A 12,967-nucleotide genomic window follows, 5' to 3' on the forward strand; every position below is an offset into this window, starting at 1 on the left:
TAAGCATATTTCAGCCTGCGTTTTTCCTGAATGAAGCTGGGAATTACTCCTTCCTCCACTGGATGGCAACCTTTTTTTTTTTCTTTCTTTCTTTTTTTTTTTTGGCCCCCTTTCTCTCTTTTCTTTCTTTCCATTTTGCTTAAGAGAAAATGTTTTTCATGACTCAGGGTATGCAAGAACGAGATGCAAACTAGCTCCCTCTTCAATTAGTTCTTATGAAAGCAGCGTGCACGTTCTGACAACAAAATGCAGGAGACAGTCATGCAGGATCAGCTGTTTTAGAGGAAACACTTTGCAGCTAGCAAAGCACATGGCAGACCCGGGAAGCGGCCACACGTGGGTCCAGTTGTGGCCCTCTCATCCTGACACACACCAACCACATCTTTTACTGCGTGACGGAAGGTCCAGAAAGTCAGCCTCAGGCGCCTTCTTCTCAACCCGGCGGTGTAAAGAGGCGCTGTTATGCGTGGTTCACAATATCACAAAGCAGAGGGGATCCATGATTATGAATAGGTAAAGAGGGACACGCAAACAAAAAGCCCCAGGCCAACTCCTGCTCATTGTTTCCACCTCCGCCTCTCCAAGTCCACCAAGCCATGTGGCACAGCCCTTACAGTGGAACAAACCATCTTAACACTGAAAGGAGCAATTCTAAAGATATCCAGACAAGGCATGGAAATTTCTTCCATGCGAAACGGGAAAGTCAGTACTCAAACACTAACTCTGCTATTTCAGTATCATATTTCTGTCCGCTGACACTTTCTCTTTCTCCCTCTGGGGATCCTCCTCCCTTAGGAACTCTAGTTGGATTCCAGAAGAGGACCTGGGATGCTGCTGGGCATGGGGGTGGGGTTACAGAGCCCAGGGCTAAGCATTAAAGAATGCAGGTTAAGACCATTACATTATACTAGTGCTTTCTTGGGACAGCTCACATATCACCAAACTTGATTCCAAAATTCAGACAGGCTAAATATCCCTTGTGCCCTGCTGAGACCCTGGAAGCCAATAATACAGGTAAAGATCCCCCAAACAAGAAAAGCAATGCCAACAAAATAGTGGAATTTTACATTTACATTTTCATGTATGAGATTTTCTTACAATATAAATCTTAACAACAAAGTTGAACATAGAGCTCATCGTCAAAGATGCCACATTATTTTAATCAGTTTAATGCACACTGTAGCACTTTTGGATGCAGAATTTCAGACTCAGGGCTTTGGACAGTAAGTTTTTGATTATTACTGTCTCCAAAAGCAACCTGTTAGAAAAACTGGCATAAAATCAAATTCCCTAAAGTGAAATAATCTAGACACAAAAGGGCAAATACTGTATGATTTCAGAGATGAGAAAAGAGAACAGTGTTTACCAGGGGCTAAGGGAAGAGGGCTGGGGAGTTAATGCTTAATGAGGTCAAAATTTCAGTTTGAGATAATGGAAAAGTTCTGAAGATGGGATGTTGGTGGCAGTTGCACAGCAATGTAAATGTACTTAATGTTACTGAAATGTACACTTAAAACGGCTAACATGGGCCGGGTGTGGTGGCTCATGCCTGTAATCCCAGCACTTTGGGAGGCCAAGGCAGGTGGATCACACCTGAGTTCGGGAGTTTGAGACCAGCCTAACCAACATGGAGAAGCCCCATCTCTACTAAAAATACAAAATTAGCTGGGCATGGTGGTGCATGCCCTGTAATCCCAGCTACTCAGGAGGCTGAGGCAGGAGAATTGCTTGAACCTGGGAGGCAGAGGTTGCAATTAGCCAAGATTGTGCCATTGCACTCTAGCCTGGGCAACAAGAGCAAAACTCTGTCTCAAAAAAAAAGAGAGAGAGAGAGAAACAAAAAAGGCAAAAACAGTAAATTTTATGTGTATTTTGCCACAAGAAAAAAAGTCCCTGAAAAGAAATCAAATTCTCTAAATTAAGGAACAACTTAACCCCAATTAAACCCCAACAACTGCAGGTTCATACGTGTTCTTACCACCTCAACACACAGCACATAATACTAGCGAGATCTTGCTAGCTTTCCTTCAGAATTCAACCCTTTTAACATTTCAATAGATAGCACGTTCAGTCTTGCCCTGGCCAATGGCTAGAACTTTTCAAAAATCCCCATTTATTCTTTCAAAGGTTATTAAGGAAATATCCATGATGTAAGAAAATAAATGTATATAGGACCTAACTATTCACAAACCTTATACTTTTGTTAACAAATGCTTCCCATATTCAAGAGATGAGTTGGTCTGACGGGTAAGAACTTGTTTGGATATAGATCCCACCCTCCCCCCGCCACCCCATGGTGCAATAAACTGACATTAACTCAACGGACTCTGTTTCTTATTTCATTCATCTGTCAGGCAACTTGGATGCCAACTGCACTCCAGGCTCTCCCTGAGTTGGGACTGAAATGTACCAAGCTGACCATAAAGGGGAAGAAAATTGAGCCACAGTTTACTCGAATTTCTGGTACAGTGGGTTTTCCAGTTTACTGATCAATAACCTCAGATCACTTTTGCAAAAAAAAAAAAAAAAAAAAAAAAGGGGGTTTTCTCTTTTCCCATATGCCATAAGCACACGGAGGTGGGTGAGGAAGGGAAAAGGGGAGCTACGGCTTACACATCTGAGACAAGGTCAATTAACACACTATTTTAGTTAAAAGCAATTTGGTTGGGCTAAGGAAAATGGCTGGGCGCAGTGGCTCACGCCTGTAATCCCAGCACTTTGGGAGGCCGAGGTGGGCAGATCACAAGGTCAGGAGTTCAAGCCCAGCCTGGCCAATATGGTGAAACTCTGTCTCTACTAAAAATACAAACATTGTCCAGGTGTGGTGGCACGTGCCTATAGTCCCAGCTACTCGGGAGGCTGAGGCAGTAGAATTGCTTGAACCTGAGAGGCGGAGGTTGCAGTGAACCAAGATCATCCCACTGCACTCTAGCCTGGGCAACAGAGCCAGACTCAGTCTCAAAAAAATAAAAAGAAAAATGAGTTTAAAAATTATTTTAGCCATGAGTTCAACTAAGAACCCATGTGACTGATACCTTTTAAGCAGTATTAAACACAATATACTCTATTTGGAGAATGATTTTAAGATTTAGTAGAGGTTGGCCCACAAAACATCTGGCCCTGAGGACCCTACCAAACTATAAATGTGAAATATTGATACCTTTGTTCTTACAAGTTAGGTACATGCTATGTTCAGCTTCCTTGGGTAGAATCAAAAAACCTGAGAGAATTTGAGAGCCTGCAAGAGACTTAGAGAAACAATGGAGAACTGCAACAAATACAGTTCGGCTTTCCTATCCTGAGATCATCAATCAAGTTACTATCTACTCTTAACAGAGTCAGGAACTCCACCCACTTGTCTGTTGAGCAGGGCTCCTCAGAAGGGCCTGGGCCACTTCCGTACTTCAAGGTTCTCAGCATATTAAAAATGAAATGCCAAAAGAGGGTAACAAACTAATACAGTTTTAATGCTCACAAAGAATAACTTAATGCTTTCAAGACAGATAAAATACAACTATTAAGAGCATAACCTCATTTGGAGATAGTGTCAAATGGCAACTTAGAGGCACCTCCATGAATGTGAGGCCTGAGCAAAATAAATGGTTCTTTTCTGGGCTTCCCTGTGACAGGCTGTCCATGAGGAACTGAGCCATGATCCAGGGTTCCATGATACTGCAAGAAGTCATTCACCCATAGTGATTAAGAACAGCAAATTAATCAGATACTGATGAGAATGAGGTAGTTGTTCTGCTTGAAGCCAATGCAAAGAATGTCCATTAATAGCCCAATATAGAGAGAGGAAAACATGTAAATAAAGCAACAGAAGAAATCAAAAGCACAGTAGTTTGAGGCTCTCTAATATAGAAAAAAAAAAATAGCCCCAACTTTTAATAAATCTTCAGACACACAGAATCATTAATACTTCTACTACTACTGATGCAGCTACTACTACTACCACCATTGTCCCTGCCAGCAGCAGCAGCAACATTGGCTAACACATAGTGTTCACTGTGTTGCCAGCCACTCCGTGCTTTGAGCACATTTAGTCATTTAAACCTCACAACAACCCTAAAAAGGTAGGCACTCTTACACTCTGCATTTTGCAGATGAGGAAACTGAGGCACAGAGCGATATAACACCTTCTTCCAGATCATATAAAAGAAAGACGATGACTCAGTATTTGAACTCAAAGTCTGGCTGCATAAACCACGCCCTTAACTACCAAACTATTCTACGTTATAGCAGAAAACAATAACATTATTAATGACGACTATACCATCAGGAAAATGCTAACTTATGCTTGCCAGGCTTAGGTGAATAATTCAAGTAAAAACATAACATGATACATCTTAGGAAGACTTTCAGCAAAGATCACACACAGATATACACACTGCCAGCAAAGCTCTCTCTCATACACACTCCTTTGCATAGAAGTGTGGAACCATAAAAGTAACCATCAAAGTACACAGTTATTTTCATAGTCAATGGGAAATTATTGTTCCACAACTTTAAAAAATTTATGTCAAAACATTAAAAACTCTTATACTTGTAGAGGAAAAAGAAAAAAATAGTAAAATAAGCATTTGCTTAGTACACTAATTTAAAATATTAGAAACATGGAGCATTAAAATGTTTCATTTCTCTGTTTAAAAAAAAAAAAAAAAAAAAAAAAAAAACTCTATCCAGAATATTTTGTTTTGCTTTGCTTTAAGATAGGGCCTCATTTTGTTGCCCAGGCTGGAGTGCCATGGTGTAATCAATCACAGCTCACTACAGCTTCAACATCGTGGGCTCAAGCAATCCTCCCACCTCACCCTCCTGAGAGCTGGGACTATAGGTGCACACCATCACACCTGGCTATTTTCTTTTTTGTAGACACCGGGTTAGACAATGTTGCTTATACTGGTCTTGAACTCCTGGGCTCAAGCAATCTTCCTGCTTTGGCCTCCCAAAGTGTTGGGATTACAGGAGCGAGAGATCACGCCTGGCCTATCCAGGGCATTGTGAACAGTGCTTGTCTTCTCCTTGTCAAATAACTTATGATATAAACATCTTTTCTATGCCTTGGAAAACTGCCATACTCCTAAATTTGGATTGGCTTCCAACATTTCATCCTTTGCCATTTCGATGTCGTGAAATAGCTGAGTTCCTTCAGTGTGACTTTGTTTTCTTGTTTGTTTTTGCCAGTATCACTTCCTCTGGGTCATCTTCATCCTTTTCTTGATAACCACATCCCTCATTTATGTGTGTAAGTTCACCTTCACCATGTTCCCTGGCTGAATATCTAGAATCTCTCTTGTATGGCCACTTTGTGATCCTACATCTTTCTTCACATAAATTCTTTTTATTTTTTATAAATTCTTTTCTTTATTTTTTATTTTTTGAGACAGAGTCTCACTAGCTCTGCTGCCCAGGCTGGAGTGCAGTGGCGTGATCTTGGCTCACTGCAACCTCCGCCTCCCAGGTTCAAGCGATTCTCCTGCCTCAGACGCTCAAGCAGCTGGGACTATAGGCGTGCGCCACCACGCCCAGCTAATTTTTATATTTTTAGTAGAGATGGGGTTTTGCCATGTTGGCCAGGCTGGTCTCGAACTCCTGACCTCAGATGATCCGCCCACCTCAGCCTCCCAAAGTGCTGGGATTACAGGTGTAAGCCAATGTACCCGACCTTATTTCTTTATTTTTATTTTTTATTTTTGAGATGGAGTGTCGCTCTGTTGCCCAGGCTGGAGTGCAGTGGTACAATCTCAGCTCACTGCAACCTCCGCTTCCCAGGTTCAAGCGATTCTCCTGCCTCAGCCTTCCAAGTAGCTGGGATTACAGGCACGAGCCACCACACCTGGCTAATCTTGTATTTTTAGTAAAGATGGGGTTTCACCATGTTGACCAGGCTGGTCTCGCACTCTCTTGACCTCAGGTGATCCACCTGCCCCAGCCTCCCAAAGTGCTGGGATTACAGGTATGAGCAGTGGCACCCAGCCTTTCTTCACTTAAGCGCTTGATACAGTTGTCTTCCAAAAGATGATCTCATCAGCATGAAATATTCCAGGATCATCATAAACCTGCCTCCATCTTGGGATTCGGGGTGAAATTTCACAGCGGCATCCTTATTTACACTAGTGGTGTCATCAGACCATGTAACATTCACCAGTTCATGCTGATTTATGAGACAATGAAACCAGCTTTACTGGCAGTCAAAAGTCCTCCTATAGTCTCCATGTAATTACCATTTTCTTTTAATATAGAAACTAACTTCAACACTTTGGGCTGAATACTAGTCAAACTAAGCAGGATTTTAAAAATTATTATGGTTGCTGGGCGCGGTGGCTCATGCCTATAATTCTAGCACTTTGGGAGGCCGAGGTGGGTGGATCACGAGGTCAGGAGATTGAGACCATCCTGCCTAACATGGTGAAACCCCATCTCTACTAAAAAATACAAAAAATTAGCTGGGCATGGTGGCAGACACCTGTAGTCTCAGCTGCTTGGGAGGCTGAGGCAGGAGAATGGTGTAAATCCGGGAGGCAGAGGTTGCGGTGAGTGGAGATCGCACCACTGCACTCCAGCCTGGGCAACAAGAGCGAAACTCCGTCTAAAAAAAAAAAATACTCAATTTCAATCGTAAGTGGTTATTTGTTCCTAGTGCAATTTAAGCTAAAATATATTGAGATGACTTTACCTTGACTTTTTTATATTCATTGTACATTTTCAGTGTGGTTTATATATTTCTTAAATCATTTATTTTTTAATTTTTGAGACAAAGTCTCGCTCTGTCACCCAGGCTGGAATGCAGTGGTACAATCTTGGCTCACTGCAACCTCCACCTCCTGGGTTCAAGAGATTCTCATGTCTCAGCCTACCAATAGCTGGGATTACAGGTATGCAGCACCACTGTGCCCAGCCAATTTTTTGTATTTTTAGTAAAGACGGGGTTTCACTGTGTTGACCGGGCTGGTCTCAAATTCGTGGCCTCAAGTGATCCAACCGCCTCATCTTCCCAAAGTGTTGGGATTACAGGCATGAGCCACTGTGCCCAGTCTCAATCTGGTTTGTACTGTAGCTTCATGCAGGCCTGGGTCTTGTGCTATCTTCATTTTCCTATTGCCATTTTCACATCTAATCACAACAAATTTCACTTCCTTCATTATTACTACTTGTTTCTTTGCGGCACTTTCATCTTTGGTGGCCAATTCCCTCTCCTAATGAACTATTTTTTTTAATGTCATGTTTTCACTAAGAAGGCGGCAACACAACTATATGCTTTGCTGTCTGTGCATGAACTGAACAACAGACACTCACTGACAAATCACAACCAGACTCTGAGAGAAGTGATATTAGTTACTGATCAAAATGTACATGTGTTATGTACACAATGATTTGTGAAGAGTTAGCCCCAAAGTCTGTGTTTTATGTGCAGTGACTCACAATTGCTATACTCTAGTGTTATGGGCTGAACTGCATCCCTCTAAAATTCATACATTGAGGTCCTAAAACCCAAGACTTTAGATTGTGACTGTATTTTGAGATAGGGCCTTTAAAGAGTTGAAAGGGCCCTAGGCCTATATGACTGCTGTCTTTCTAAGAAAAGGCAGTTAAGACACAGATGCACATAGAGGAACAACCCCGTATACACATGCCGAGGAGGTAGCCAATTACATGCCAAGGCGAGAAGCCTCAGAAGAAACCAAACCTGCTGACACCTTGATCTCAGACTTCCAGCCTCCACACCATGAGATAATAAATCTCTGTTGTTTAAGCCACCAAACTGTGGTATTTTGTAATGGCAGTCCTAGCAAACTATTACATAGGGTAACTAAAATTTGTCATTGAGGGATTTGTGTTTAACTATATCCAGTGATGGGAATGTGTACATACGGAATGGTGCAAAGCAAGGCTGCTTGTATGCACTTATAACACAACCCTTGGAGTAAACAATGGCAGCCTTTCTCTTTCCTGCCATCCTATAATCTAAGAGAAACTGCTCTACCCACGGCATCTGCTGCCTGCACCGCTATCTTCTGTATCAGGCAGCTGCTACCTGTCTTAATATCACCTGATGGAGATGGGAATGGTCCCCCGTTCTCCGAGTACCCTGTCTCTAAGCTTGTGTGGGGCCTGGCATGAGGGTCTCTGCACAAGCACAGTCAGAGTGATTGGCTGAGCCAGTCAGTTCACTTCTATTAAGAATTTGAGTTGCAGTGAGAAAGAACATGTCCAGTTGGTATGGCAGAAGTTGAGTAAAGGTCATGAGGTAGCATTATGCCAGGGATGTTATGAGTAGCAGCCATGAATAAGCAGAGGCCAACAGGAGATATGCAAAAAGTATACTGTGTGAAGGAGAAGACTAGCTCAGGCCAGGGAGGTTCTAATTCCTTGTACTCACACACAAGTATTTGGTTAGGCTATAGAGACATACACATGTACTCACATACATGTACGTACACATAAATATAGATGCACATACACATATTAGAGTGCCAGTAGAGAGCTGTCCAGTTCTAGTTAAATTTGAGACGCCAACTTGGAAACATACAATAATTTCAGATCTAGTCTGTATGCTGTTGCTAAATATATAAAAGGTTATTTGTCAAGTATGTCTATCCCACTTTATTTAATAAAGCTAAAATGCAAAACAAAATTTTGAGTTTTGGTTAGCTAAGAGCTACATATATGTGGCAAACACAATTTGCTATACAATAAACTCTAAAATGAATCTCTAACTTTAAAGCACAAAACATTAAGAACAAAGGTGAATATGGCCAGTGATATGGTTTGGCTATGTTCCCACCCAAATCTCATCTTGAATTGTACTGCCATAACTCCTGCATGTTGTGGGAGGGACTCGGTGGGAGATAATTTGAATCATGGGAGCGGTTTCCCTCATACTGTTCTCGTGGTAGTGAATAAGTCTTACGAGATCTGATAGTTTTATAAGGGGTTTCTTTTTTTTTTTGGAGGCGGAGTCTCACTCTGTCATCCAGGTTGGAGTGTAGTGGCAGGATCTCGGCTCACTACAAGCTCCACCTCCTGGGTTCACGCCATTCTCCTGCCTCAGCCTCCTGAGTAGCTGGGACTACAGGTGCCCACCATCACTCCTGGCTAATTTTTTTTGTATTTTTAGTAGAGATGGGGTTTCACTGTGTTAGCTAGGCTGGTCTTGATCTCCCGCCCTTGTGATCCACCACCTAGGCCTCCCAAAGTGCTGGGATTACAGGCGTGAGCCACGGCACCTGGCCGGAGGTTTCCATTTTTTGTTGTTTTTTTGAGACCGAGTCTCGCTCTGTCGCCCAGGCTGGAGTGCAATGGCGTGTTCTCGGCTCACTGCAACCTCCGCTTCCCAGGTTCAAGCGATTCTCCTGCCTCAGCCTCCCGAGTAGCTGGGATTACAGGCACCCACCATCATGCCCAGCTAATTTTTTTGTATTTTTGTAGAGATAGGGTTTCACCATGTTGGCCAGGCTGGTCTTGAACACCCAACCTCAGGAGATCTGCCCTCCTCAGCCTCCCAATCCCAAAGTGCTGGGATTACAGATGTGAGTCACCACGCCCGGCCAGGGGTTTCCACTTTTGCATCTGTCTCATTTTCTCTTGCCGCCACCATGTAAGAAGTGCCTTTTGCCTCCCACCATGATTCTGAGGACTCCCCAGCCATGTGGAACTGTAAGTCCAACTAAACCTCCTTTTCTTCCCGGTCTCAGGTAGGTATGTATCAGTAGCGTGAAAATGGACTAATACAGACAGGTTTTACTAATAAACACACTAAGTTGTATTCTGACCTTGCATGGCTTCCATAGCTTTTTGGTATTCCAAGCCAGGACTAGCTCTTTTGCTGGTAATACATGGCTGAAATCAACATGAACAGAGTCAGTGGCAGAGAAGGAGACACCAGGAGACCAGGTTAACTGAAGCACAGCCAAGGATTTGCTCAGAAGAGATAAACACGAACTGCTCTAATGGGCAATGGCAAGATATATAGAAAACAAGCTGGGCACAGTGGCTTACGCTTGTAATCTCAGTGCTTTGGGAGGCTGAGGCGGGAGGATTACTAGAGGCCATGAGTTAGAGACCAGCCTGGGCAACATGGCAAAACTCTTGTCTCTACAGAAAATCAAAAAATTAGTTGGGTATGGTGGCATGTGCTTGTGTCTCAGAAAAAAGAAAAAGAAAGAAAACATCTCTAAAATGTGTTCCAGAAATGGAGTATCTAGAGAAAATTTTAGAGGGTACACAACTGACAATCAATAAATCTGAAGGAAAGTAAGAGGCTCACTCAACTGACCTCTACCTATGACTCTGCCCACTGCAGAGACCCTCCTTGTCTGGGCCACTCTGCTCTTGCCATTTGGCTCAAATACCAATGATCAGCTGTATTCCCAAATATATCGATGCTAGTTATACTTATTATTGGAGCTACATTAATTCAATTGGCTGTTAATTACATAAATGAATATAATGTAACTGTGAAAAGAAATTGGGTTCTTAGTTCTATGAACAGCATGAACAATACAAGATTCCAAAAGGGTGAGTTTCTTTAAAAACAGCAGCAGCAACAAAAATGCTGTTGTATTTGGTGAGGGCCAGACTGTTATAACTTGGAGGCAAGTGTACACTCACAGCATGCTTTATTAATATTAGGATTCTCACTCACGGCTGGGTATAGTGGCTCACACCTGTAATCCCAGCACTTCGGGAGGCTGAGGTACGAGAATCCCTTGAGACCAGGAGTTTGAGGGAGGCTGCAGTGAGCTGTGATCATGCCACTGCACTACAGGCCAGGTGAGGCCCTACTTTTTTTTTTTTTTGAGACGGAGTCTGGCTCTGTCGCCCAGCCTAGAGTGCAATGGTGTGATCTCGGCTCACTGCAACCTCTGCCTCCCGGGTTCAAGCAATTTTCCCTGCCTCAGTCCCCCGAGTAGCTGGGATTACAAGTGCCTGTCACCACGCCCAGCTAAGTTTTGTATTTTCAGTGGAGACCGAGTTTTGCCATGTTGGTCAGGCTGGTCTCGAACTCCTGACCTCAGCTGATACTCCTGCCTTGGCCCCCCAAAGTGCTGGGATTACAGGCATGAGCCACTGCGCCCAGCAGAGGCCCTGTTTCTTTAAAAAAAAAAAAAAAAAAAAAAGATTCCCTCTAAGAACACCAAAACTGGAAATCCTAAGTGAAACATTATAGGTGTTATTTCTGTGAGAAAGATTATGTGTCATTTATGTGTTCTAGCCAGTTTACTCAAAAAGGCAACCTCAGCCTTACAATGAAAGATGTGGCAAACAGATATATGCTTTTAATTAAAAATTATATCAACATATAAGTGACATTATTTTCTCACCTTAATTAATGTTTCCATTGACCAATGCACCACTGGTTCTGATTATTTAAGAAGGCATCTGCTCTTCCATCTTTTTGGAATGGGGGTCATAAAGAAGGTCATAGTACCTTGCTTGGTCATTTTTTTTTTTTTTGGTCACTCAGTCCATGTTTTCCCTGTAATAATACTTAATAGCTCAATTCTGTACTTTTTTCTAAATAGTTACGAGCTGTACCCTACTGCTCAGATCTTAAACACTTCTGTCATGAGAATACTGCACAACTCAGTTTCCTAAATTATCCTCACTATATCAATTCCAAGCCTGCCTATATGGAACTGTCAGAGGTGTTTGAACCAGAGTAACTCCATCTTGAATAGGGGCTAGGTAAAATAAAGCTGAAACCTACTGAGCTGCATTCTCAGACAGTTAAGCCATTCTCAGTCACAGGATGAGATGGGAGGTCAGCACAAGATACAGGTGATAAAGACCTTGCTGATAAAACAGGTTGCAGTAAAGAAGCTGGCCAAAACCCACCAAAACCAAGATGGTGATGAGAGTGACCTCTGGTGGCCCTCACTGCTACACTCCCGCCAATGCCATGACAGTTTACAAATGCCTTGGCAACATCAGGAAGTTACCCCATGTGGTCTAAAAAGGGGAGGCATGAAAAATCCACCCTTTATTTAGCATATCATCAAAAAATAACCACAAAAATGGGCAAGCAGCAGTCCTCGAGGCTGCTCTGCCTATGGAGTAGCCATTCTTTGTTCCTTTACTTTTCTAATAAACTTGCTTTCACTTTACTGTACGGATTTTCCTCAAATTCTTTCTTGTGCGATATCCAAGAACCCTCTCTTAGGGTCTGGATCAGGACCCCCTTTCAGCAACATCTTTCTGTTGACCACAAAGCCACAATACTGAGGAAACCCCCGATCCAAAGGCTGAGTAAGAAGTGGGATCCGGTAACAATCTAGATAAACCTATGATTTTAATCCTACCCACTCTTATTTCCCATATTTCTTATTGCTATGGACTAAATGAGTGTGTCCCCCTAGAATTCGTGTGTTGAAATCCTAGCCCACAAGGTGATGGTATTAGGAGGTGGGGCCTTTGGGAAGTGATTAGGTCACGATAGGGATTAGTGCCCTTATTAAAAAAGACCCCAGAGAGCTCCCATGTCCCTTCTACCATGTGAGGACACAGCAAGAAGACACTGTCTATGAACCAGGAAGCAGAATCACCAGACATGGAATCTGCTGGGGCTTGATCTTGGACTTCCCTGCCTCTAGAACTGTGAGAAAGAAATTTCTGCTTATAAACCAGTCTATGGTATTTTGGTATTGCACCCCAGACTAAAGACACCAGCTATGCGAACATTCTGCAAATAATAGGAACACAAACCCCATGCCACACCGTAGCATGCCATATTTATTCCCACCTTTGTGATTACTCTTACTTCTCACCTGGGGTGTCTTCCCAAACCCCTGTACCTATGCACATTGTATACATGTTCACTGATCAACTCCCATTCCACCACCCCTCCAGGTGTGCCAGATCATTTTGACTTTTTCTTCTTACAGAAACAATACCTTCATTTTTCTCAATTCCCCTAGAGTACATAGCACAATAATGAGGGAGGGAAACTAGATACTGTAAAAAC

General features: G+C 42.8%; 1 protein-coding gene across 14 annotated transcripts in view; it reads right to left on the minus strand.

The window, feature by feature from the left end:
- The window catches only part of SMARCA2 (SWI/SNF related BAF chromatin remodeling complex subunit ATPase 2), a 222,136-nt gene that overhangs the window by 35,051 nt on the left and 174,118 nt on the right, over positions 1-12,967 (minus strand). The window lies entirely within an intron of this gene.

The sequence above is a fragment of the Macaca fascicularis genome, chromosome 15 (genome assembly GCF_037993035.2).
Source record: "Macaca fascicularis isolate 582-1 chromosome 15, T2T-MFA8v1.1".
NCBI lineage: Eukaryota > Metazoa > Chordata > Mammalia > Primates > Cercopithecidae > Macaca > Macaca fascicularis.